Here is a 22,577-nt window from a genome sequence, read left to right as displayed (position 1 = left end):
ATCTGCACCTCCCCTTTTCCCTTTGGTAAAATAAGTTTGTTTTCTATGTCTGTTAGTCTGTTTCTGTTTTGTAAATAAGTTGATTTGTACTATTTTTTTAGATTTCACATGATGTGGTGTGATATCATATGATATTTGTCTTTCTCTGCCTGACTTACTTTACTTAGTGTGATAATCTCTAGGTCCATCCAACACTGTCTCTTAATTGTCCATCTGATCCTAGGGCCACTGCCTTGGGCAGCTTCTCCTTCACTCTCTCATTCCAAATAGCTAGATTCACACCCTTCCTTCCCAACTGCCCTTCTCGGACACACACACACACACACACACACACACACACACACACACACACAAATTTTAAAGATCCAAGATTTTTGGAAAAAAGTCCTTTCCAATAGAAGCTTTATTTTGTAACTTGTGACACCAGCAATTTGGCTGGAAATGAGGTGGTGTGGAAGAATTCGGCCTAGTGGATGGACACAATGTGGGGGCAATATAGCCTTGGGGGCTCAGTACCCAGGTTCTACTCTGCTAACTTGTGTGACTTCAGGGAAGCCACTTTGCTCTCGGAGCCTCAAGTTTTCTCATCATCTGTAAAGGGTGGGGTTGGACCAGCTGGTCTCTGGACTTGTGAGGAGAGGCAAGCAATGGTCAGCCTTCAGCAAAGCAAGTTACCAGGGGCCCCAGCTTCTGGCCACAGACGGAAAGAGCACACATCTTTTCCTTACGCAGTCTACCACAGGCTCTCAATCTTGGCCTTATTGACATTTTGGGCCAGATAATTCTTTGTTGCACCGGGGTGGGCGGGTGTGTTCCCGTGTACTGTAGGATGTTTAATAGCACCCTTGACCCATGCCAGTAGGACCCGCCCTCTAGTTGTGGCAACCAAAAATGTTTTCAGACATTGCCAAATATCCCCTGGGGTTGAGGCAAAATCCCCTCCAGCTGAGAACCACTTGTCTACCCTACACAACTTGTATAGATTTTCTTCCTGGAGTAAGATCTTCCTTCCAAGGAAGCCAGACAATAGACCACAAAGGGTGCTACCCTCTCCCTCTGTGGGTTGTAATCTGAGGGCTGTGGACACAGACCACAGCAGGTTTAGCAACTGTGAGCTTATTTCCATTTCTCTGCTATTTTCTCTGGTCTTAAAGATCTTTACACTGGCTACCTGGCGAACAGTGGTGTCTAATGAGTGTTTTGAAGCTCTGGAGGAGATGGATGTTGGTGCACAGCAAATATGTTTCCTCTAAACTTTCTTTTGGAGAGACAAGGAAACTCTGTAAATTGACTACAAGAAGCCTATCGTAGTCTAAACTCTAAAACCTCGAATCTTTGCTCTCGGCTGCTTGTGACGAGGTAGGCGAGCCTTCCCTTGGAGGGTCCTGCGTGCTCGGTGGGGCTGGTCAGAGAGCATTAGGGATAGAGCAGCAAGATTTTGAACTGTGTCCAACAGTGGAAGCCAATGAAACTAACCCACAGAGCTAAGTCACTGCAGAGGACAGACCTACGAGCGAGGAGGAAATGTGGCTGGATGAATCCATTTGCTCCTCAGAAAAGCACATCACCCAGCGCAGCCTGAACAGATCCAGCTTCTGAGGGGCTCACAAGAAATGCCACTCTCATGGCATGCAGGTAAATTGCAGGATTGACCCCCATCCCTGCAATCAGTGTGCCTGTTAAGAGATCTGTGGTCAGGCTGCATGTCCAGGGTCAGCCTTGAGGGACAAAGGCTGAGAGGAGACTGCATGCCAAGGTCAAGTGCAGCCTGAGAAGTGAGTCAAGGAGGCTGGTGGGGAAGATACTGGATCTGGCTGCAAAGCCCAGTCCTTCTCTTTCCCTTGCAGTTACTGATTCTCTAGAGGGGGCCTCATGTATTTTCAGCAAAAGCTCACAGTACCACCCGGTCTCCATCCATCTGATCTTGCAGTAGTAGCTCCTCCTCCTCCCCCAAATTCCCACCCCAGACCAGCAGCCAGTCCTGTCTGTTATTCCACAGCGCTGACACTGCAGGTCAAGTGGAGACGGGAGTGGTGGTATCTGCAGATATGGATGCTAGGAGTGTTAGAAGTGGGGAATTTCTGTAGTTTTTATTCCCCCATCTGCCCCCCACCCAGTCTTTGTATGTTACTTGTAAGAACTATTGTTCTGAACTCTGGGTCTTTCCGATAGCGTCCCTCTCCCCGCCTCTTCAAACTTCTGATTGTCCTTTAAAGCTTAATTCAAGGCTACCTCCACTGGGAAGACTTCCTATCACCTTAAGCTGAGTTGGAGCCCCTCACATATGCTCCTATAACATCAGTGCTCTGCCTTTGAAGGCTTATCCTATTTAGTCTGTGTCTGTTTTCATGTTTATCTTTTCTCACCATTTGCTGAACTCCTTAAAGATAAAAATAAAATCTTGTATCTCTATATGCTTTAGACCTTTTAGTGTTAGCCCTAAATTTATTAACAAATAGCCCTACTATTTATTTAGTAGGTCCTAAATAAATATCTATTGACCAAATTAATAAAGAGAATTTAGGGGACCCATCAGAATTTCCTGCATAGAGTTTTCAAAATACACATTGCCAGATCTAACCCGGACATACAAATTCTCTAGGTCTGGACTGGGGTTCGTGGATCTGCCTTTTGGAAAAGTCCCATATGATTCTGAGGCTCACCCATGGTTAAGAACCACTGACCTCACTTAATCTATTTTTCTCCCCACTCTGAAGTGACAGAGGGGAAGGGACTTACCTAATATCACAGAGAATTGAACTGAGTACTCAAATATCCCTACCCTCAATTGTGCTCTTTCTTCTACTTTCTAAAAAAAATAGAAATATGTTGGGAAGAAGAGATTTGATGTGAGGCAGAAACAAAATATCAGCATGAGATGAAAGTTCTCTGGCTCTTCAACAATAATAATTACCATTAATGATAATGAACCCCATTGTAGTTGGAAGTAGAGACATTACTAATGATGGAACAGATGTTTGGGAGAAGAAACTCAGCACCACTCAGCTGGTGGCATTGCGGGGAAGGATGCAGCCCTGATCCACCCCCCTTCCTTGCTTGTAAGGCGAGTGGACAGCATTTGCCTAAGTAAACATCCTTACAAAGGGCCATTCTTGGATTGTTGAAGGGGGGAGGGGTGCAGAGTACGGTTAGTCCAGTGATCCCATTATAGACATGAGGAAAACTGAGGCTGGGGGTGTGGGTGGGTAGTGACCATCTCAGGTGCTGTGGCCAGTTAATGGAAAAGCTGGGCCTACAATCTAGTTTCCCAACTCTTTGCCAAGTACATGAACACTGGTTATTCCTGAACAATGTAATTAAATGTTTCCAGGTTGAGGGATAGCCTACCGATTCCTTCAGAAGTCCCTTAAGTGTCCCCTTCAGCCTGATCCCTTAACCTAGCAATTCAGATTTGATGGAGCCAGGGTCTCCCCAGTAAGGAATTCAGCTTCTTCTTTGGGATATTCTGCCACTCCAGTCAACTGGGCCTCCTTGGACCACTTGAGGGGATGGCCTTCCAAATTCCACTGGACTGAGGGTTTCTCACTTGTTTTGACCTTGGTCTTCATGATTGGAAGTGGACATTACCACCTCTCACCTCTCTCTAAGTCTGGAGGAACAAACTCTTTACTCCAATCAAACCAGTTTACTTGCACACTTCCGAAAATCCACTTTCTCTGCTGCTTCCAACAGTTTCCTCCACCTTGAGCGCTCCTCCATGTCAACATCTCCACTTATCAAAATCCTTCCCATCCTGGAAAACCTCACCCACATACGTGTCACCTGCGAGGCAATCCTTGTCCATTCTGGTCTCAGAGCTCTCCTCTCTTTCAGCACTTGCAGGAGTACGTATAGTTCACACCAATCAGCTGGTGTGTGTCACAGTGCCTTGTTCTGGGGTTGGGAACAAGTGTCTCCCTGCTGGACGATAAGCCCCCGGCACCACAGTTTATGTATGTTATTAATTCTCTGCAGAGTACGTGCTGCAGGGCAGTTCAGGTCAACAAATATTTATTGTGCTTTGTGGTGCTACCTCAGGACTTCTTGTTATGGGGAAAAAGAAATGTATTTATTGTTCAAAGCTACTTTTATTTGGGTTTGCACTTCCTTGTAGCCAAAAGCACTATAATATATATACCAGCTAAGTAAATAGATGTCGGGGTGGACACGGTTTTTCTACAGTTTATTTCAACTTGGGGAGTGTATGAAGGAATGAGAGAGAAAGGAGGAATTAAGAGTCTGTGTGTGTGTGTGTGTGTGCGTGTGTGAGCGCGTGTGTGTGTGTGTGCGTGTTAAAGCACAAAGCTAAAGGAAGCACAGAGTGAATGTGTACCCATGGGAGAATGCAGGAGAGAGGAGGGCATTTCTTTTATATGCAGATTAAAATAATGAACTCCTCGTACAGTGTTACCCCAATATGGATTATTAAAATCTAGATATTCTTTTTAACAATAAACATTTCTCGAGTGCCCCAGGTAGGCTAGGGGTGTCTTATAACACCCTATTTCTTAAAATTTCAACTTGCCTCATCCAAACCAATGCTTCCTAACATGAAATTTGATTTTACTCTCAATAGATAAAGAAAATAGTTTTTATTCTCCATTTAGGTCAGAAGCAATTTTGGTAGCAGTTCGAACACTCCTCGGGGCACCAAGAATAACTAGAAGCTTATCTTTGTGAATGTCTTTTTTGAGCCTGTTTCTCATTCTCTGGTATTTTTCTTTTCTAGTCTTTTTAATTTTCTTTCTTTCTTTTTTTTATTTTGCAGTTTTCATTTATTATTCATCACATCTCTCTTCTTTGACATCCCTCCATGGTTTCCCTTTTTAGGTCTTACATTCATTCCTCTCTGGAATGAATATCTCATATTAATGGAGTGGGGGTAGATTTGGGGTCCTCAGAGTAGCAGGAGAGCAGTTTGGTAAAGGAGAAGGAAGTCTTAGACTAGGATTCAGCAGCCTGGGTTTGGGTGCAGGACTTTATCACTAACTAGCTGGGTGACCTTGGGCAAAATCCCAAGTTCCTGACGCCTTTGGGCCCTTATCTCTAAAAAGAAGGGTTGGACCAATATGATCTCTAGGCATTAACATTCTGTACTGTTTATAAAAAACAGCTTTATTTCAGAAGTGAGATTTGCACTTGTATTTGGAAATATGGGGCTTTGGTGATAATTAGCGCTGGATTTAAAAGTCGTTTTGTATTCTACAACTTTGTGGTTACTTGAGCTTTTTAAATGAGGGCTGGGATTTGGGACCAGCATTTCCCATGTTGTCATCCATCAAACACTGGAATCTTTTCCAGATAGGAGCTGACTCTGAAAGATATAGGGAGATAGAATAGTAACAGTCCTTGATTTGTGTGTGTGTATTTTTTTTTAATTGTGGTAAAGACACACAACATAAATCTACCCTATTAACTAATGTTTAAGTGTACGGTACAGTATTATTAACTGTCGCTGTAACGCAGATTTCCAGAACTTTTTCATCTGACATGATTGAACCTCTACACTCATTGCATAGCAATTCCCCATCCCCCTTCTTCCCCCCAGCCCCTGGCAACCACCATTCTACTCTCTGCTTCTATGAGTTTAGATATTTCATATCAGTGGGATTGTACAGTATTTGTTCTTCTGTGATTGGCTTATTTCACTTAGCATAATGTCCATAAAGTTCATCGTGTTGTAGCATGTGACAGAACTTCCTTCTTTTTAAAGGCAGTGTAATATTCCTTGACTTGTATTCTAAACTAGACTTTTTTTCTGAGTTTTATACAAATAAAATTAAACACGTATTCTGTCTCAATGCACTTTTCTGCTCTTGCGGGTAGTTCATGGTGCCCTCACCAATGCAAAAATTTTGGGGCAGATTGGCCTAGTACCCACTCACATATAAGGATGGTTCTCTTTACCTCTGATGTATTCCCAATATTGCATGATTATTTTTTTTAAACTATTTTTCATTAGAGTTAGGTTTACACAAAACAGAAGTCTTTATCTACAAACATGGCCTTTTTAATCGAACGATCAGACTTTTTTGGGACAATCTAGATTCTTGTCCTGACTCTGCACATCTTGGGAAGACTTCTTCCCACTGTGGGCCTCAGTTTCCTCATCTGTAAAATGGAGAGGTGAGACTAGATCAGTGGTCCTCACTGAGGGCCATTTTTCCCTTCGGTGAACATTTGGCAATATCTGAGGACATTTTTGATCGTCACACCTGCGGAGGGATTCTACTGGCATCTACTGAGTAGAGGCTTCCTCCCTTCCCACCAAAGAACTATCCAGCCCCAAATGTCAATAGTGCTGAGGTTGGGAAATCCTGGGCTAGCTGATATCTACCATCTCTAAAATGCCATGACTCTTTCCATCTCTTCAATTCTTCCCTTCACTCTCTCATTGGTTTGGGCCTAAAACACAAGTGTAAAGTAGGAGAATTTATCTAATCTCTCTCTTCTCCTTTCATACACTGTCCTTCCCAAGCTTTCATTCGCTTTCCTTTTCCTTCACTGTTTCATTATAATCTGGGGTGGGTTTAAGAGGTGTATTCATTTGGACAGAGTTTAAACTCTGGGTGGCATCAGGCTGGCTTGAGGGAGGAAGACGTCTGATTAGCCTAGGCCTTTGCTGTCACACAGCTTCCTTCTCATGCTTTGAGCCCACGTGTGCCCCCCTACCTGCCCAGTTATGTAAGCTGGGGTGTGCACTACAGTTTAGTATCAAAATAAGATGATGTTTGGTTTTCAGCCACTGTTAGATTTTGCTCTTTACGTTTTCCTATCCTGATAGTCCCTGTCTTGAACAGAATTTTAATGTGTAAAAGTAAAATAATAGGTATACCTGTCTATGTGGATTTAGTCCAAAGAACCGAAGACATCCCTTGTATACACCTTGCTTTTAAGACACAGTCTTTAGTGATCTCTGGCATGTCTTCTATGCTAGAAATACATTAACTATTCAAACACACAAGCCAGAACCTAGGTGTTATCTTTGAGAATTCCCTCTCTCTCATCTCTCAGACTAAATCCATCTTCAAGTTCTATCGATTTTGCCTCCTAAATATGCTCCAAATCCACCACTTAGTGCCTCCTCTGTCAATAACTCCAGGACAAGTTCTTATCACCTCATCCTGGACCACAGCCAGCTGCTCTTGACCCTCTCTAAACACATCCTTCCTCATCCCCTCCAGTCTTTTCTTCACACTGAAACAAGATCCACCATCTCAAAACACAAACGAGATCACATCTACCTCCATCGTAAAACCCTTCAATGGCTTCCTACCCTGCTGAGGACAAAGGCAGAGCTCATTTACAGGGCCTCCCTGCTCTCTTCCCCCTGCTGCCAACCACTTCTCCGGACACATCTCTCCCCTGCTTTTTCCTCATTATTTTCTACTCTCATGACAGTGGCCATCTTTCAATCCCTGAGCTCTTCATGCTCCTTCCTATCGCAGGGCCTTCGCACAAGCGTTTCCTCCCGTTCACTTCTCCCTCACTCCAACTTCTGTCTTAGGCTGGGCTCTCCGAGAAGCAGACACTGAGACTGGGACTTGAGTTTGTATAGTTTGTGTGAGAGGTGATCCAGAAAGCACTGGTAAGGGAGTGGGGGAAGGGAGATGAGCTGGGAATGAAAGGAAGCCAACACCAGATGCAATGATGAGGAGGTCCCTGGTGAGGGCAGTGAGGCTCAGCTTCACTGGGGACTTCTAGAAGGTGGTGTAGAACATGCCTTGGAGTTGTCCAACCTGAGGGCTGAGGAAGCTGAGACATTTGTATACTACTTCCTGTTGGTCACTGTTTGAGGGCTATTCCTGGGAGTGTCAGCTTTCTGATACTCCTGGCTTGCCTTGTGTGTGGGCTGAGACTACCCTATGGCCAGAGAAAGCACTTGGGCTGCGCGCTGACATCATCTGCTATACCATGATGTGCCCTTCTTCACCTGCTTAATTCCTACTCATTCTCAGATCTCAGTTCAAACATCACTCTTTCAGGAAGCCTCTCCAGACCTTCTTGAGGAAGTCAAGTGCCCTAATTATTAGCATTCACAGCACCATGGTCCTTTCCTTTGTAACATATGTCATAGTGTGGTTATTTCATTAATATCAGTCTCTACCACTACATCGTAAGCCACACGAGGACAGGGACTAGGTCTGTTTTTACTCACCTGTGTCTTTACTGCTACCATGGTGCTCAACCCAGGCTTTGTGGAATGCAAGATGGATGCTCTTTAACTTTGTTCTTTTTTCCTGTTAACTGAATATACAGTTTTTCTTTTAAGCACATCTAACAAGTCACATATTTGGATTATATTCTTCATGAAATCTATTTTATATTAGGATTCGAACTTTGTCTTACTCAAGTTATAGAAAAGTCACAAAGGTAAAAAACAAAATTCCAAACAAGTGCTGAAATACTTCTGTATAGACATAGATGGAGGTGTTTAGATATGAAACTATTGACTGGCAAGCTGTGTTATCCTGATGTGGCTCACAGTTTATATGAAAGGTGATTTTGGCGTGTTGCTATTGAAAAGGAGTGTGGGTTCTACAAAAGTCTAACGAATGAAAGCTAAGGACTGCACTCTGTGTTCATTGATCTCTGCTATGATTCAGGGTAGAACCAGCCCATAATAGCTTTGGGGTATGGTCTATTTCTTTTAGAGAGAAACTCCTGTTGCTTTGGTAAAGGGTGGATGTCATTGCTTCTTGGGAGTACATTAGTCAGGATTCCAATACACTCTACTACCAGGGGAAACGTGGGGCAAAAATACGGGAAAGATGGAGTGGGGAGTTTGTAATATAGGATCAAGGTTAAAAGAAATATAATAGGTAACATTCCACCTCATTCTTTCTTTCTTATTCTCATCTCCTTCTCCTCACCTCATTGATTCTCTTTTTGTTTTCCGTATTTTCTTCTGCTGTAACAAGGCTACTTCCGTGTCAAAGAAAAGATGACTACTGGTATCCCCAGGGATATATAATCTAGTAGCCTCAGTAACAAGAGGTAATACCTTTCTCCTAGTACCCAAATGCCAGGGAATTGATTGGTCCTGCTTGAGTAACATGTTTGTTGCTTGGACCAGTCCCTGTGGTGAGCGATAAGGAATACCATGATTGGCGAGCTTGGATGGAGGGTGGGGATATTATGAGTGGCAGCCCCACGAGAACCACATGGAAGAAAGAAAGAAGGTTGACATTACTGAAATAAGGGGGAAAATGCTGGGCACAAGAAAACAACAGATGCCCCTATAAAAAAGAATTGGTTTGATTTTTCATTAATCCATTCAGACACTAAATCGTTTATTCCAAAAATACCTAATGGTTCTCTGTTAGGACCAAATACTGTCAGACATAGAAACAGAAGATAGTTTCCCTTCTCTAGTAACTCAATATGGTGGAGGAGATGCATAAGCAAAGAATTATAATAGGTATCAGCTTTCAAGAGCTTATTCTATTAGAGTAATGCAACTGCAAGAAATTAAAAAAAAAATTTCTTAGGAACTTCCAAAGGAACTGGGAGCTACCATGAAAATGAGAACCATGTTTATTCCTTCTGACTCCAGCCATGACAAAGATAATTAGTTACTCTACTGCTCTAGGCATAAGGTGGAGGGAATGGGGAGGAGGAAACTCAAAAATACATTGAACATCTACTCAGACAAAGAGTCCTGCCAGTAAGGGGAGATTAGGGAAATTCCAAGGATTCTCTGATAAAGAAAAGCTCTTAATCAACTCTTCCTGGACTTTGAGAATCAACCCCTATGTCTAGAGCTATAAGAGTCAACACCTTTCTGGTTTGCTAGGAGAATTTCTTAGCAAAACTTGACTATATGCTAAGCTTGTAAACCATCAAACATTTACAATATTGCAATTGTTTGAACAATCTCACTTTTTAATAGTGTTCTCAATCAAGTATCCTCCTGTGGAATTTCAGTGGCCTTGGCCAATGTTCCATGAAGACACCATTTTCTGCAATTCAATATTCAATTTGGAAATTCCCCTGATCTCACCTGCTTGAGAGGTAAAAAATATGGTTCATAATAACAATAACCAAAGGCAATCGCTGCGAAGTGACTTTATTTCCCACTGAAAAACAACAATGATTTAGGGTGAAGTTGGCCAGAGTCGTCTGATCTAGCAATAAAGGACTGTTTTCTTTAAGTTCTACATGGCCTTTAACTGTCTTACTGCTGTCTAACCCCACACAGACCTCCCTAAACACACATTTCCAGTACTCTACTTGTTACAGCCCTCAACACTTAGGCCTGAGAACTTCCAGTAGGGAGATAAAGGGCTATAACTCACACAAGTTCTGAGATTTCTTGTGGAGAAGAGACCTCCATCACTTCTGCCCACGAAGCAGGCCTGTTAGTAACATATCGTGCACTCTGACACAAGGTAGCCACACCTGTCATCTCAAGCTTCCTAAAGCAGGTCAATCCTCCGAGTGGTTTCAAGGAAAGTCAGCGGCAGGAAGAGAAAGTACTTCTTTCTTTCTTTCTTTTTATAAAATTAATTAATTTTTATTGGAGTATAGTTGATTTACAATGTTGTGTTAGTTTCAGGTGTACAGCAAAGTGATTCAGTTATATATATACATATATCCACTCTTTTTTAGATTCTTTTCCTATATAGGTCATTACAGAGTATTGAGTAGAGTTCCCTGTGCTATACAGTAGGTTCTAATTAGCTACATTTTTAATATAGTAGTGTGTATATGTCAATCCCAATCTCCCAATTTACCCCTCACCCCTTTCCCCCCTTAGTAACCAAAAGTTTGTTTTCTACATCCATAACTCTATTTCTGTTTTGTAAATAAGTTCATTTGTACCATTTTTTTAGATTCCACATATAAACAATATCATATGATATTTGTCTTTCTCTGACTTACCTCACTCAGTATGATAATCTCTATGCCCATCCATGTTGCTGCAAATGTCATTATTTCGTTCTTTTTTATGGCTGAGTAATATTCCATTGTCTATATGTTCCACATCTTCTTTATCCATTCATCCGTCAATGGACATTTAGGTTGCTTCCATGAGAAAGTACTTATTTCTAACAGGAATAAATCTTATTATTGACTTTGCCATGAAAGACCAACTTGGATAAGCAACTTTAAAGATATACCAAAGTTCTAGCATATGTAATAGCAAATCTGTTAAAAGTAATAGGAAAGTCATTTGTTATCATCTAATCCAACTTCCTACTGTGACAGAAGGGAGCAATAAAATTATTTTTCCAAGATTGCACCATGGGTGAGGGGCAGAGGAATGGCCACGCTCATTCTGTGCCTTTCTGGTACTTTCATTTTGGTACTGCTAAGGATGCTTTTATCTACAAGTGACAATAATATTACTTTGAACATTTCTTAAGCAAAAAGAAAAATTTATCACCTTACATAGTAAGGTTGGCAAGTAAGAGTTTCCAAGGTTGGTTAATTTACGGTCTTTATCATGTGGTCAAGGATTTAGGCTCTTCCATTATTAAATCCTTCTGCTTTGCTATTATCAAAATGTTGGAGTTTAACCTCGCAGAATTGCAATATGGCTTAAGTATCACTTCTCTATACATCATCAACCAAAGGCTAGAAAAGAAATCCGCTCCCCCATTCTAGAGACCCTTCTTAAAAATTAAAAAATTTTAATTGTGGTAAAACACACACAACAGAAACTTTACATCTTAACTATTTTAATGTGTAGAGTTCAGTAGTGTTAAGTTCACATTGTTGTGCAACTAATCTTGAGAACTTACTTATCTTGCAAAGCTAAAACTCAATACCTGTTAAACAAAAGTCCTCCATTTTCCCCTCCCCCCAGCTCCTGGCAACCACCATTCTATTTTCTGTCTCCGTAAAACTGACTATTTTACCTAATTCATGTAAGTGAAATCTTACAGCATTTGTTTTTATATCTGGCTTATTTCATTTCGCATAATGTCTTCAAGATGCATTCATGTTGTAACATGTGCCAGAATTTCTTTCCTTTTTAAGGCTGAGTAATATTCTATTGCGTCTATATACCATATTTTGTTTATCCATTCAGCCATCAACGGACATTTGGTTTTTTTCCACCTCTTGGCTATTGTGAATAATGTTGCTATGAACATGGATGTGCAAATATCTCTTCCAGTCTTGGGACCCCTTTTAAGAGTAAGGAGAACTTTGGCAGAATACCCCAATGAGTCCTCATATTTCATTGGCTGGAATTGCACCAGTCAACAGCAAGGCAAATGGATTTACTGTGATTTGCTTAGGCTAGAGGTTCTCAAAGTATGGTCTGCATATCTCTATGGATCCTGAGATCATTATAGGGGGTCTGCAAGGTCAAAACTATTTTCATAATAATAACAAGATGTTATTTGTCTTTTCTACTGTGTTGACTTTTCCAGTGGTGGTGATGCAAAATCAGTGGTGGATGGATAAAACTCCTGGTACTTTAACGTGAATTATGGTAATGACATCAAATTATGTTAGTAGTTAAAAAAAAAAAGCCAGTTGCACCTAAGAATTACTTGATAAAGTGGGAGAAACTCTGAATTTTATTAAGCACACATATTTTAAATATTTTGTGCAGGCAAAAGTATGATGATTGTCTCAAAGAAAAGCACTTTTGACGTGGTGTTACAAGCTGAGCTAGTGCTCCCCCCGCCCAACCGAACATCATTTTTACTTGAAAGAACAACTATCAGACAAACTATGGCTATTCAGACATGGGTGTTTGGCAGATATTTTCTTGAAAATGAACAAAGTGAGTCTTTTACTTTAAGGAAAACAACTGACAATATTTACCACCAATGATAAAATTAGAATCTCAAGCAAAAGTTAGAATTTAAAAAAACTTTTACCTGGGCACTGTGATCTTGACAACTTCCCAATCATTAAGGATTTTTATGATGGGAATGGTAGTGATATAAATGAGTGTGATTTTTTTTTTTTGATATTGTATAATGAAACATGTCAACATGTAGAAGATCTGCTTAGCTTAGTAAACCAATGTCTCAAATGATGAATGCATGATGCTACAAAATCATGTGCGGGTAAAAGAGCCATTCAAAATTCAAGATACATCCGTGGATTTTAATGTAACAGAGTATGAAAAGTTTAGTGAGTTGATTTCAAATTCAACATGGTGGCTAACGTTTAAGTATATATCACTTGTCAGGTTTCAGTGTAATATCAGAGAAGAATATCCACAATTATTGGGAGAAGCTATTAAAATACTCCTTTTTTATCTACATATCTGTGTGAGGCTGGATTTTTAAAATTTGTCTCAACAAAAACAACATATTGCAGCAGATTGAGTGCAGAAGAACAGATGAGAATCCAGCTGTCTTCTATTAAGCCAGACATTAATTTGCAAAAATAAAAACAATGTCTCTATTTTCACTATTTTTTGTTTTTTCATAAAAATGTGTTAGCATGTAATGGTTTAAGTGAATAAGTATTTAAAAATTTTTACTGTTGTTTTAAGTGAATAAGTATTTTAAAATTTAATTATTCTTTTGTTTGCATTCCTTTAATTAAGATTGAGAGCATGCTAGTTTATAGTCCTTGAAAATGTATGAATCAAATTCAGTTTTAGTTAATTTTGGAAAAATAACTATATACCACCTGAGGCTTTATGAAGGTAGGATGGCCCCAGAGGAACCCTGAAGGCTTCTCCTCTTCTTCTTTCCTCAGAGAACGCCAGTTTTATTTGGGTAGGAGTCTAAACTGATGCAGCCTTTATTATTTTAGGGAGGAGATCTGGAATTTGGTGATATCTATCAAAATTTCAAATGCTGATTCCTTTTGATCCAACACTTAACTGTTTGAAATTTTTCCTGCAGATATACCAAAAAAGTATGCTAAAATGCTCATTGCAGTATTGTTTTAAATGGAAAAAGGCTGGAAACAACCTAAATGTCCATCAATAGGAAATTGATTGATTTAATACACAACATCCATACAACGAAGTGTTAGATCATTAAAATAAACAACGTATGTATTGTTGTTGAAAGATCTCCAATATATTTTATTAAAAGCAAAAAAGTAATTTCATAACAATGGGTAAAATATGATCCGTGCTCCAGTTTTCTGTTACTGCATAAAAATCATCCCAAACTTACTGGCTTCAAACTACAACAATCATTAAATTTGCTCACAAATCTGCAAGTAGTTAGAGTTTGACAGCAACAGCTTGTTTCTGCTCTACCCAGAGTCAGCTGGCATGGCTTAAAGACTGGGGGTGACCTGATATTTGGGAGCTGGAATCATCTGAAGGTTTTCTCATTCATACTTCTAGCAGTTGATGTTGACTGTCGCCTGGAACACCTACACTTAGCCTCTCTGTGTGGTTTCTCGGCTTCCTCACAGCATGGGGCTGGGTTCCAAGAACAAACATCTCAAGACATAGGAAGTGGAAGCTTCCAGTTTCTTAAGTCCTGGGCCAAGAACCTGGCACAGCGTCACTTCTACCATATTCTATTGGTCAAGCAGTCAAGGAGCCCAGATTCAAAGGGAGGGGAAATATATTCTCCTTTTGGATGGGATGAAAGTCAAAGAATTTAGCATTAATGTTTTAAAACCTCCATGATCCCATTTGGGTAAAATCTTAAAAGTGTATACATGTAAAATGCAGATACATGCAAAAATTTTTTTCAGAGAGGATAAATGAAAAGGTGTTAACAATGACTACCTTTTGTGGAGAGGGAATATAGGTTGACGGTGGAGAGAGCAGAAGACTTTCATTTCTAATTTTATACCTTATTGTACTATTTGAATTTTAGTCCATATGGATATAATATTTTTATTAAAAATTTAAAACAACAAACCACCCAAACCAGAGTAGGAGTTTGTCTTTCCTCAGCCATCCCTGTCAATTATTTTGTGTACACAGCAATTCTGTGAGGTCATCAGGGCAGAAGTGACTGCTCCTGTTTTCAGATGAAGACCAGAGTTTAGTCTCAACTTCCAGTTCAATGTCTTTTCCTTTTGCCATGTAATTAAGAAAGACCCAGATCTATACACGTGAAACTAATATAATATTGTAAATTGTGACTATATTCAGAAAAAAAAAAAGAAAGACCCACGTCTAGAATTGAGTCAGTCCATTTGCAGGGGAATATTTCAAAATGGCCGTCTTAGCAAGTGTTGGGAAAAGTTTAGGCTAGGGTCTTGATGCTGAATCCAAAGCCATATGGTGATAATGGTAACTTTCCCAGCATCTAGCACATTGCCTGTCTAAAATCAAAGTTTACTGAATAAAGGAATGTAAAAGTCTCCTAGCTGGTCAAATCTACCTCCTCCACCCTCAACCATAGTTAGACTGATATGATAAAGTGGAAACTTGATCTTATTACTCTCTTGCTCAAAATTCTTCAATGCCTTCCACCTTCATTTATAGGAAAATAAGAAATCTAACATTTATGGTATGTGGTGGGTACTATATTAAATGCTTTGCAAGAATTAACTCATTTAATTCTTTCAGTAACTGTGATGTACTATTGGCACTATTTTTGTTCAGGAAATTCATTCTACAGATGAGGAAAGAAAGGCACAGAGTAGTTAAGTAATTTCACATAGCTAACAAGAGGAAGAATGAGGTCTTAAACCAAGGCAATCTGACATCACAGCCTGTGCTGTGAACCACTTCATTACTCTACCTTTGACCTTCTTTCTTAGCATTATTGACAAGCTCTCCACTGCCCACAAGGGGTACCACAACCACAAAGATGCCGAGATAGTGTGTTAGTCAGGGTTCTCCAGAGGAACAGAACTAGTAGGATCTATATCTATATCTATAATCATCTATTTTTTTGTGTATGTATATATTTATGTATTTTATTAATTTATATATAAAAGGAGATTTATTATGATGAATGGGCTCACGTGATTATGGAGGCTGAGAAGTCCCATGATCTGGTGTCCTGTGAGCTGGAGACCCGGGAAGGCCAGTGGTGTCACGCAGTCCAGGTCTGAAGGCCTGAGACCTGGGGAGCCAATGGTGTAAATCCCAGTCCAAGGGCAGGAGGAGATGAGACGAAATGTCACAGCTCAGCAGTGAGGCAGGAATAAGGCGATTGCTCCTTCCTCCACCTTTTGTTCTATTCAGGCCCCCCGTGGATGGGATCATGCCCACTACACAGGGGAGGGCAGTCCTCTTCACTGAGCCCCCCGGTTCTAATGCCAGTCTCATCTGGAAACACCTCACAGACACACCCAGAAAGAAAGTATAATCGGGGCACCCGTGGCCAGTCAAGTTGACATATAAATTTGCCATCTCAGATGGAAATCAGTGCAGTGTACAGGGCTGGTCAGGCTAGCATGGAGCCAACAAAGCGGGAGAATGTTGTTACCTCAGGACAGAGGAGCAGGCGGGGCCAGAGCAGCTTTGCTGACCAGGGCAAGGGGTTTGGATTTTATTTAAGGTGGGATGGAAAGTCCTTGGAGGATTGAAAGCAGAATAGTGATAAGATTTGATGCATGTTTTAAAAAGATTCCTCTGGCATTTGGGTGGAGAATGTGGGCCACAGAGGAATCAGGAGACCAGTCGAGAGCTCCTGCAGTAGGTCCTGCAAGCCTCCTCTGTCCCCATGTGCGGTGCCGGGACATTCCTAGTCCCTGGTTTCCTTTGTCATTTCTTCTATTGTCTATCCTGTGAACACCTGCCATCTTTGAAGATGCAACCACAGCATCCCTTCTGAGGTTTTTCCTGACTCGTTTCCCCCAATAAAATTGTGCAGGTCCTTCTTAGTGCCCACAGGGAACCCACTTTGAATATTTTATTTTACCACTGTGGTATCATACAGAAATATATTTGGACTTTGTTCCTGGTTCCTGGCAAAGAGGAACTAAAACCCTGACATTTCCCGAGTGGTAGGAGTGTCTTTTGCTCTTCATGATGAGCCCCTTTCATCACACCTGAACTTATGCTAATAAGGTAACCTAGGGAGGGGTCTCTAGGATGGAGCTGGTCACCCAAAAGGCCCCATGATTACAGTATTGGAACTTTCAGCCCCACTCACTCACCTCTTGGAAGCGGAAGGGGGCTGTAGAGTGAGTTTCGTAAAAATTATTGAATGAAGAGATTCAGGGAGTTTCTGGGTTGGTGAACAAATCTAGGTGCTGGGAAGGTGGCATACAAGAGAGGGCACAAAAGTGTCACATCCCTTCCCCCATACCTTGCCCTAGGCTGTTCCATTTGGCTGTTCCTGAGTTGTATCCTTTATAGTAAACCAGTGAATGTAAGTTAAGCACTTTCCTGAGTTCTGTGAGCCAATCTAGCAAATTATCAGATCTGGGAGGGGCTGTCCAAAGCTCTGACTTTGTAGTCAAGTTGGTCAGAGGTGAGGGGACCAGACACTTGTGAGTGGCATCTGAAGCAGGGGAGGCCTTGTGGGACTGAGCCCTTCAACCTGTGGAGTCTCATGGTTAGCGTCAGAATTGAATCAAATTGTAGGATGCCCAGTTGGTGTCAGAGGATGATTGTTAATGTGGAAAACCACTATGTTTGGTGTCAGAAGTGTTGTCAGGGGAAAAAACCTCTTCAACTGCTAAATTATTTTTTTATGTTTCTGCTTCCCCTTTAATAACCATGAACTCCTATGGGGAAAGAAAAAAAAAAAAAAGGACCATGCCATCCTCATCTTTGCACGTTATCTCAGAACTGTCCAGTATATTGCACAAGCTCAATAAGTATTTGCTGGTAACCGAAAGAGCAAATTAATTGCTATCTGGAGCAAATTATTGCTAACTGCAATTTTACTCCTTGTTCTTTTAGAACACAATACTTCTGAATTTTGAGAATTAACAATTTTCTGATTTTTATGAGTTTTACCTTAGTTATGGTATAGTCCAATATTTAATATCTACAGTATATCTATCTTTTATATTGAAGCATGCATTTATCTTTCCTGATGAATAACTGGGTAAACTCCTTAATTAAATAGATATTATTTTTCCTTTTCTTTTTATAATCCCCAACAGCTGGTAAAATATTACAGCTGTTCCTAAAATGTTTTGATGTGGCTATAATTTCTCTTATTGACTCTGGGTGGAGACAAGGATTGGACTGTATTCATTCTGTGGTTTTTCTCCCCTCCTAGCAGAAGCCCTTGGGCAGCTGTCTGCGTTACTGGGGCCAGGGTGGAGGCCTGAGCTACTGTTTGTTTTGCTGCATTCTTGGCTGGAGGTCAAGCCCTGAGTTTGTTCTGAACTTGGGGAGCGGCTTCTTAGGCAAATCTGGCCTGTTCGGCAATTGTCAGGTTCTTTGGGTAAAAGACTAGCAGCTTCAGGTGATTAGAGGGGAATATAGTCCCCCACAAGCTGGCTAGTGGTGGGATGTTACAACGAAAGCAAATCTTTGACAAAATTCTGCCAGATACACAAGCATGAAAGCAGACATGTAACCTGCTCTTGGAAACTCAGAGAAGGCTCCTCTCATTGACTTCATGAGTGTTACTTCAAGGTGAATGCCATGATTTCTGATGACTTTGGAAGTCAAGTCAAACTCAGAGTTCAAAGTTGCCTGTCCTTGCCATCATAAATCATTGCATCCACGTTGAATTAACGTTTTCACACAAGGTACTTGTTGGGGTTCCTTAGAGCACAGGGACTTCTCTAATTTTCCCAAAGGTATTAGGTCCTGGGCTTGCCTGATCCTTATACTTCATTCATGTAGGCATGGAAGGGCCTGGATAATTTTTTTAAAAAATTTTAGTAGAACATACATAACATAAAATGTTACTATTTTAACCATTTTTAAGTGCCACAGTTCCGTGGCATTAAGTACATTCACATTGTTGTGCAACCATTACCACCATCCTTCTCCAGAACTTTTTCATCATCTGAAACTGAAACACTGACCCCATTAAACACTCAACATTCTCCCCCAATACCCCAGCCCCTGGCAACCATGATTCTACTTTCTGTTTCTACGCATCTGACTGCTCTACGTGCCGAATATATGGAATCACACAGTATTTGTCCTTTTGTGTCTGGCTTATTTCAATTAGCGTTAATGTCTTCAAGGAGCCTGGATAATTTTTATAGCAACCTTATTTCTTGAATACCACTTATTTCACCAAAATAAATTATTCCTAACATCCTTTATGCTATTTAACAAACCTGTGGAGTAGATTTAAGTAACAATGTCTGAGGGGCTTAGTAGCCACCTCTGAACTGTGGATTCTTGCTCAGGGCTTTTCATATGCTAACTAATCACCTATAACACATTACATAGCTCATACTTTTCAAAGTCTTTCTGAAGTAAATTACCACACTGACACTATGCCATAGTTAAAATTCAAAAGCTCCTGCCGGGGCTTCCCTGGTGGTGCAGTGGTTAAGAATCCGCCTGCCAATGCAGAGGACACAGGTTTGAGGCCTGGTCCAGGAAGATCCCACATGCCGCGGAGCAACTAAGCCCGTGCACCACAACTACTGAAGCCCGTGCTCCTAGAGCCCGTGCTCCACAACAAGAGAAGTCACCGCAACGAGAAGCTTGCGCACCGCACAGAGGAGTAGCCCCTGCTCGCCACAACTAGAGAAAGCCCGCATACAGCAATGAAGACCCAATACAGCCAAAAATAAATAAATAAAACAAATAAATTAAAAAAAAAAAGCTCCTGACAGAGGTAAGTGCTGTGCTGAGTGTTAATTAGGAAGGGACTTTCTACATTGAGTAGCAGATCACATTTTGGTTCTGGAAGGCAGCAGGGTTTCACAGATGGGCTTCAGGATGTCTGGAGTTTTGCACAAACTCTGTGTGTGTGTGTGTGTGTGTGTGTGTGTGTGTGTGTATGTGTGTTTTTGGGGTAAGAGTTAAGGATTTTTATAAAATTCTCAGAGGGGTGTTCATGATCTCCCTAAAAATGTTATGAGCCATGTTGAAAGGGAAAATTCTATTTTCTATAGTGTTTGTGAGGAAACAGATGGCAAATGGTCCAGATATCAAGGTGGGGTGGTGCAATGCACTGAATGTTCATGTCCCCTCAAAGTTCATTTGTTCAAATCCTAACCCTCAATGTGATGGTATTAAGAGGTGGGGCCTTTGAGAAGTGATTAGGTCATGAGAGCAGAGCTCTCACGAATGGGATTCATATCCTTATTAAAGACCCTAGAGAGCTCTCTCGCCCCTTCTGCCATGTGAGCACACAGTGAGAAGAAATCCATCGATGAACCAAGAAGAGGTCTCTTACCGGACATGGAATCTGACGGCACTTGACCTTGGACTTCCAGAACTTTGAGAAATAAATTTCTATTGTTTCTAAGCCACCCAGTCTAGGGTACTCTATCAACTGAACTGACTAAGACGGGTGGGAATATTGAGAAGTTCAGGTTTATTGCTTCTGAATTCTTGTGCCACTGAGCCCCCTGGTTGATGGTTGCTCTCAGCGCTAGGCTGAACTGAAGAGAGAAGCTATGATCCTCCTTGCTCCCAAGTTTTTTGTCTTCTGATTACCTCCTCTAAACAACAGGTCTCTGCTATCATTGGTGTCTGTGCCTCCATAAAATTACACTGGTCAGTAGGTCTAATTGCCACCTGGTGTGTGTGTGTGTGTGTGTGTGTGTGTGTGTGTGTGTGTGTGGTCCTTTAGCCTTAATTATGGTATGGCCTTCAGTATGAGTGTCCGTGTTTTGTAATTCCTCTTATCAGAGTCAGCAATCTCTTATCAGACCTGCAGCCTTGAAGCTTTTCCCTACCCACGAGGGTAGGAGCATCACACAAATTTAGGGGGCACAGTTCACTTTCATCCTCTGTGAATGGCACCTCCTGGAGTTGGGTAGTACAGAGGCCTTGTTAATTGCCAGTGCTCTCTTGTGTGTGTTGATGCCACTGAGGTCTTCACTGACACCTTTTTTTTCATGGCCAGTGTGCTCTTTCATATGTATATTTAGCATGTGGAAAAGATCAAAGAAGAATCAAGAATAGGACCCTTGCCTCTGTGTTCCAAATTAGCAAGGTGATCGTTGACATTTTGAAAAGATTTTTACAGTGATCAGCTAATGAGGGAGTTCAGGGAGGTAAGTAACATCAGGAATCTTTCAAGGCTGATAATTCCCTAATTTTTCATTGTAGCCTTTCCTCCCCAGACTTCTAAATGCTATGGCAGTTTGGCAAGCTGATATAAATCTTTCCTTCCTACCTGGAATGCTCTTCTTCACTCTGCCTGTTTAATTTCTCTATATTCTCAAAATCCCAGCTCAAGTCCCACCAACTCCAAGAAGCCTTCTCTAACCACTTCTACCCACCATGTTCCCTCTTCTGAATTCAGTACCACTCCTAGTGTGTACTTCACTATTAGCACTTACCAGGTATGGCTACACAGTGTTCCTTTTCTTTTTAAATATGTGTGATGGGACAATATTTTGATGTAGTATTTGGTATAATTCTCCTCACTGGTAATTTTGGTTGCTCTCCAGCCCTCTCTTCCCAGTGAGGCTGAGGCATCTACTGAATCGGGGGTGCAGAATTAGAGAAACAGTTCTCAAGACTGCTCTCACTTCTGACACCTGTTGCAAGTTCAGGGTGTTCCCAAGACCATCCTCAGGTTTAATACTCACTGAAAGCGGTTATGCTCACAGTTATGGTCTGTTACGGGGAAAGGATACAGATTAAGGTCAGCCATGGGAAGCGGGCATGGGGCAGAGTCTAGGAAAATTCCAGGTGTGGAGCTTTTGGTCATCCTCCCCCACTGTCATGGACAGGGTTACTTTTCCGGCAAGGATGTGCGATAATGTGTGTGGAGGATTGCCAACCAGGGATGCTCACCTGAGCCTTGGTGTCCGGAGTTTTTGTTTGGGTTCCATGGTCAGTGATGGCCCATGTGGCTGACCTCAGGCTCCAGCTCCTTCAGAAGCTGAGCTGATAGTGCTTATCTCAAGCCCTCACCAAAAATCACATTGTTGGCCTTTCCGGTGTGGTTTGATGCCCCCAGGTAAGCAAGGACGTTCCTATAAGGCAGAACTTTCCAAGGGCTTAGAGATGAACTCCCCAGGGGCCAAGGGTAACGGTCAGACCTCTCTTTGGGCAAAGTTCAATCCTTTATGACACAGATAGCTTTGCAGAATCTAGCTGAAGAGTAGAGACCAGTTTCAGTTCCTGGCTTCCAAGATAGGGTCTCGAAGTGCACTTCAGAGACACCAGTTGTGATTTTCATTTGCAAGATTTTTATGTGCAGAGCCAGCTTCTTTGAGAAAAGTGGGGTTTGTGGGTTCTCTGAGAGCCAACGCTGGAGGTCTAGAGTTTAGAATTTATGCAGGTGAACAATAGAAGAGGGAACAAGGTAGGATGTGATATAAGGTGGTTTGTCATCACACAGGAAGGCAATAAGGACCCTTCTTTGGCTGGGAGGAGGAGCTCAGGAGATAGAGAGAGGAGGAAGGAGGGGGCTTTGGCTTGACTCACCTGTGGGGTTGAAAACAGGGGATGGAAGTGAGGGCAGAAGCTCCCCAGATGCATTTGAGGACCTGGGTGCAGAAGGAACACCTACTCTTCCTTCTGCCTGGAAATCTTGGAGGAGAGCAGCTCACAGAATTATACCAATAAACTACAAAGACGGAGCACACATAAAGCTTTCTGGGTTGTAAGCGAATAATAT

The 22,577-nt window shown here is 41.5% G+C and overlaps 1 long non-coding RNA gene across 1 annotated transcript in view; it reads right to left on the bottom strand.

Moving 5' to 3' along the window:
* The window catches only part of LOC309639458, a 32,778-nt gene extending 11,248 nt beyond the window's left edge, over positions 1-21,530 (bottom strand). Inside the window, exon 1 of the long non-coding RNA XR_014251665.1 lies at positions 9-21,530. This is a non-coding gene — a long non-coding RNA (uncharacterized lncRNA). The remainder of the gene's footprint in view (positions 1-8) is intronic.
* Between the last annotated feature and the right edge of the window lie 1,047 nt (positions 21,531-22,577).

The sequence above is a fragment of the Balaenoptera physalus genome, assembly GCF_965194825.1.
Source record: "Balaenoptera physalus genome assembly, chromosome: 12".
Taxonomy (NCBI): domain Eukaryota; kingdom Metazoa; phylum Chordata; class Mammalia; order Artiodactyla; family Balaenopteridae; genus Balaenoptera; species Balaenoptera physalus.
Note: the sequence above shows the minus strand (reverse complement) of the source record. Positions and strands in the feature narration are given on the sequence as shown.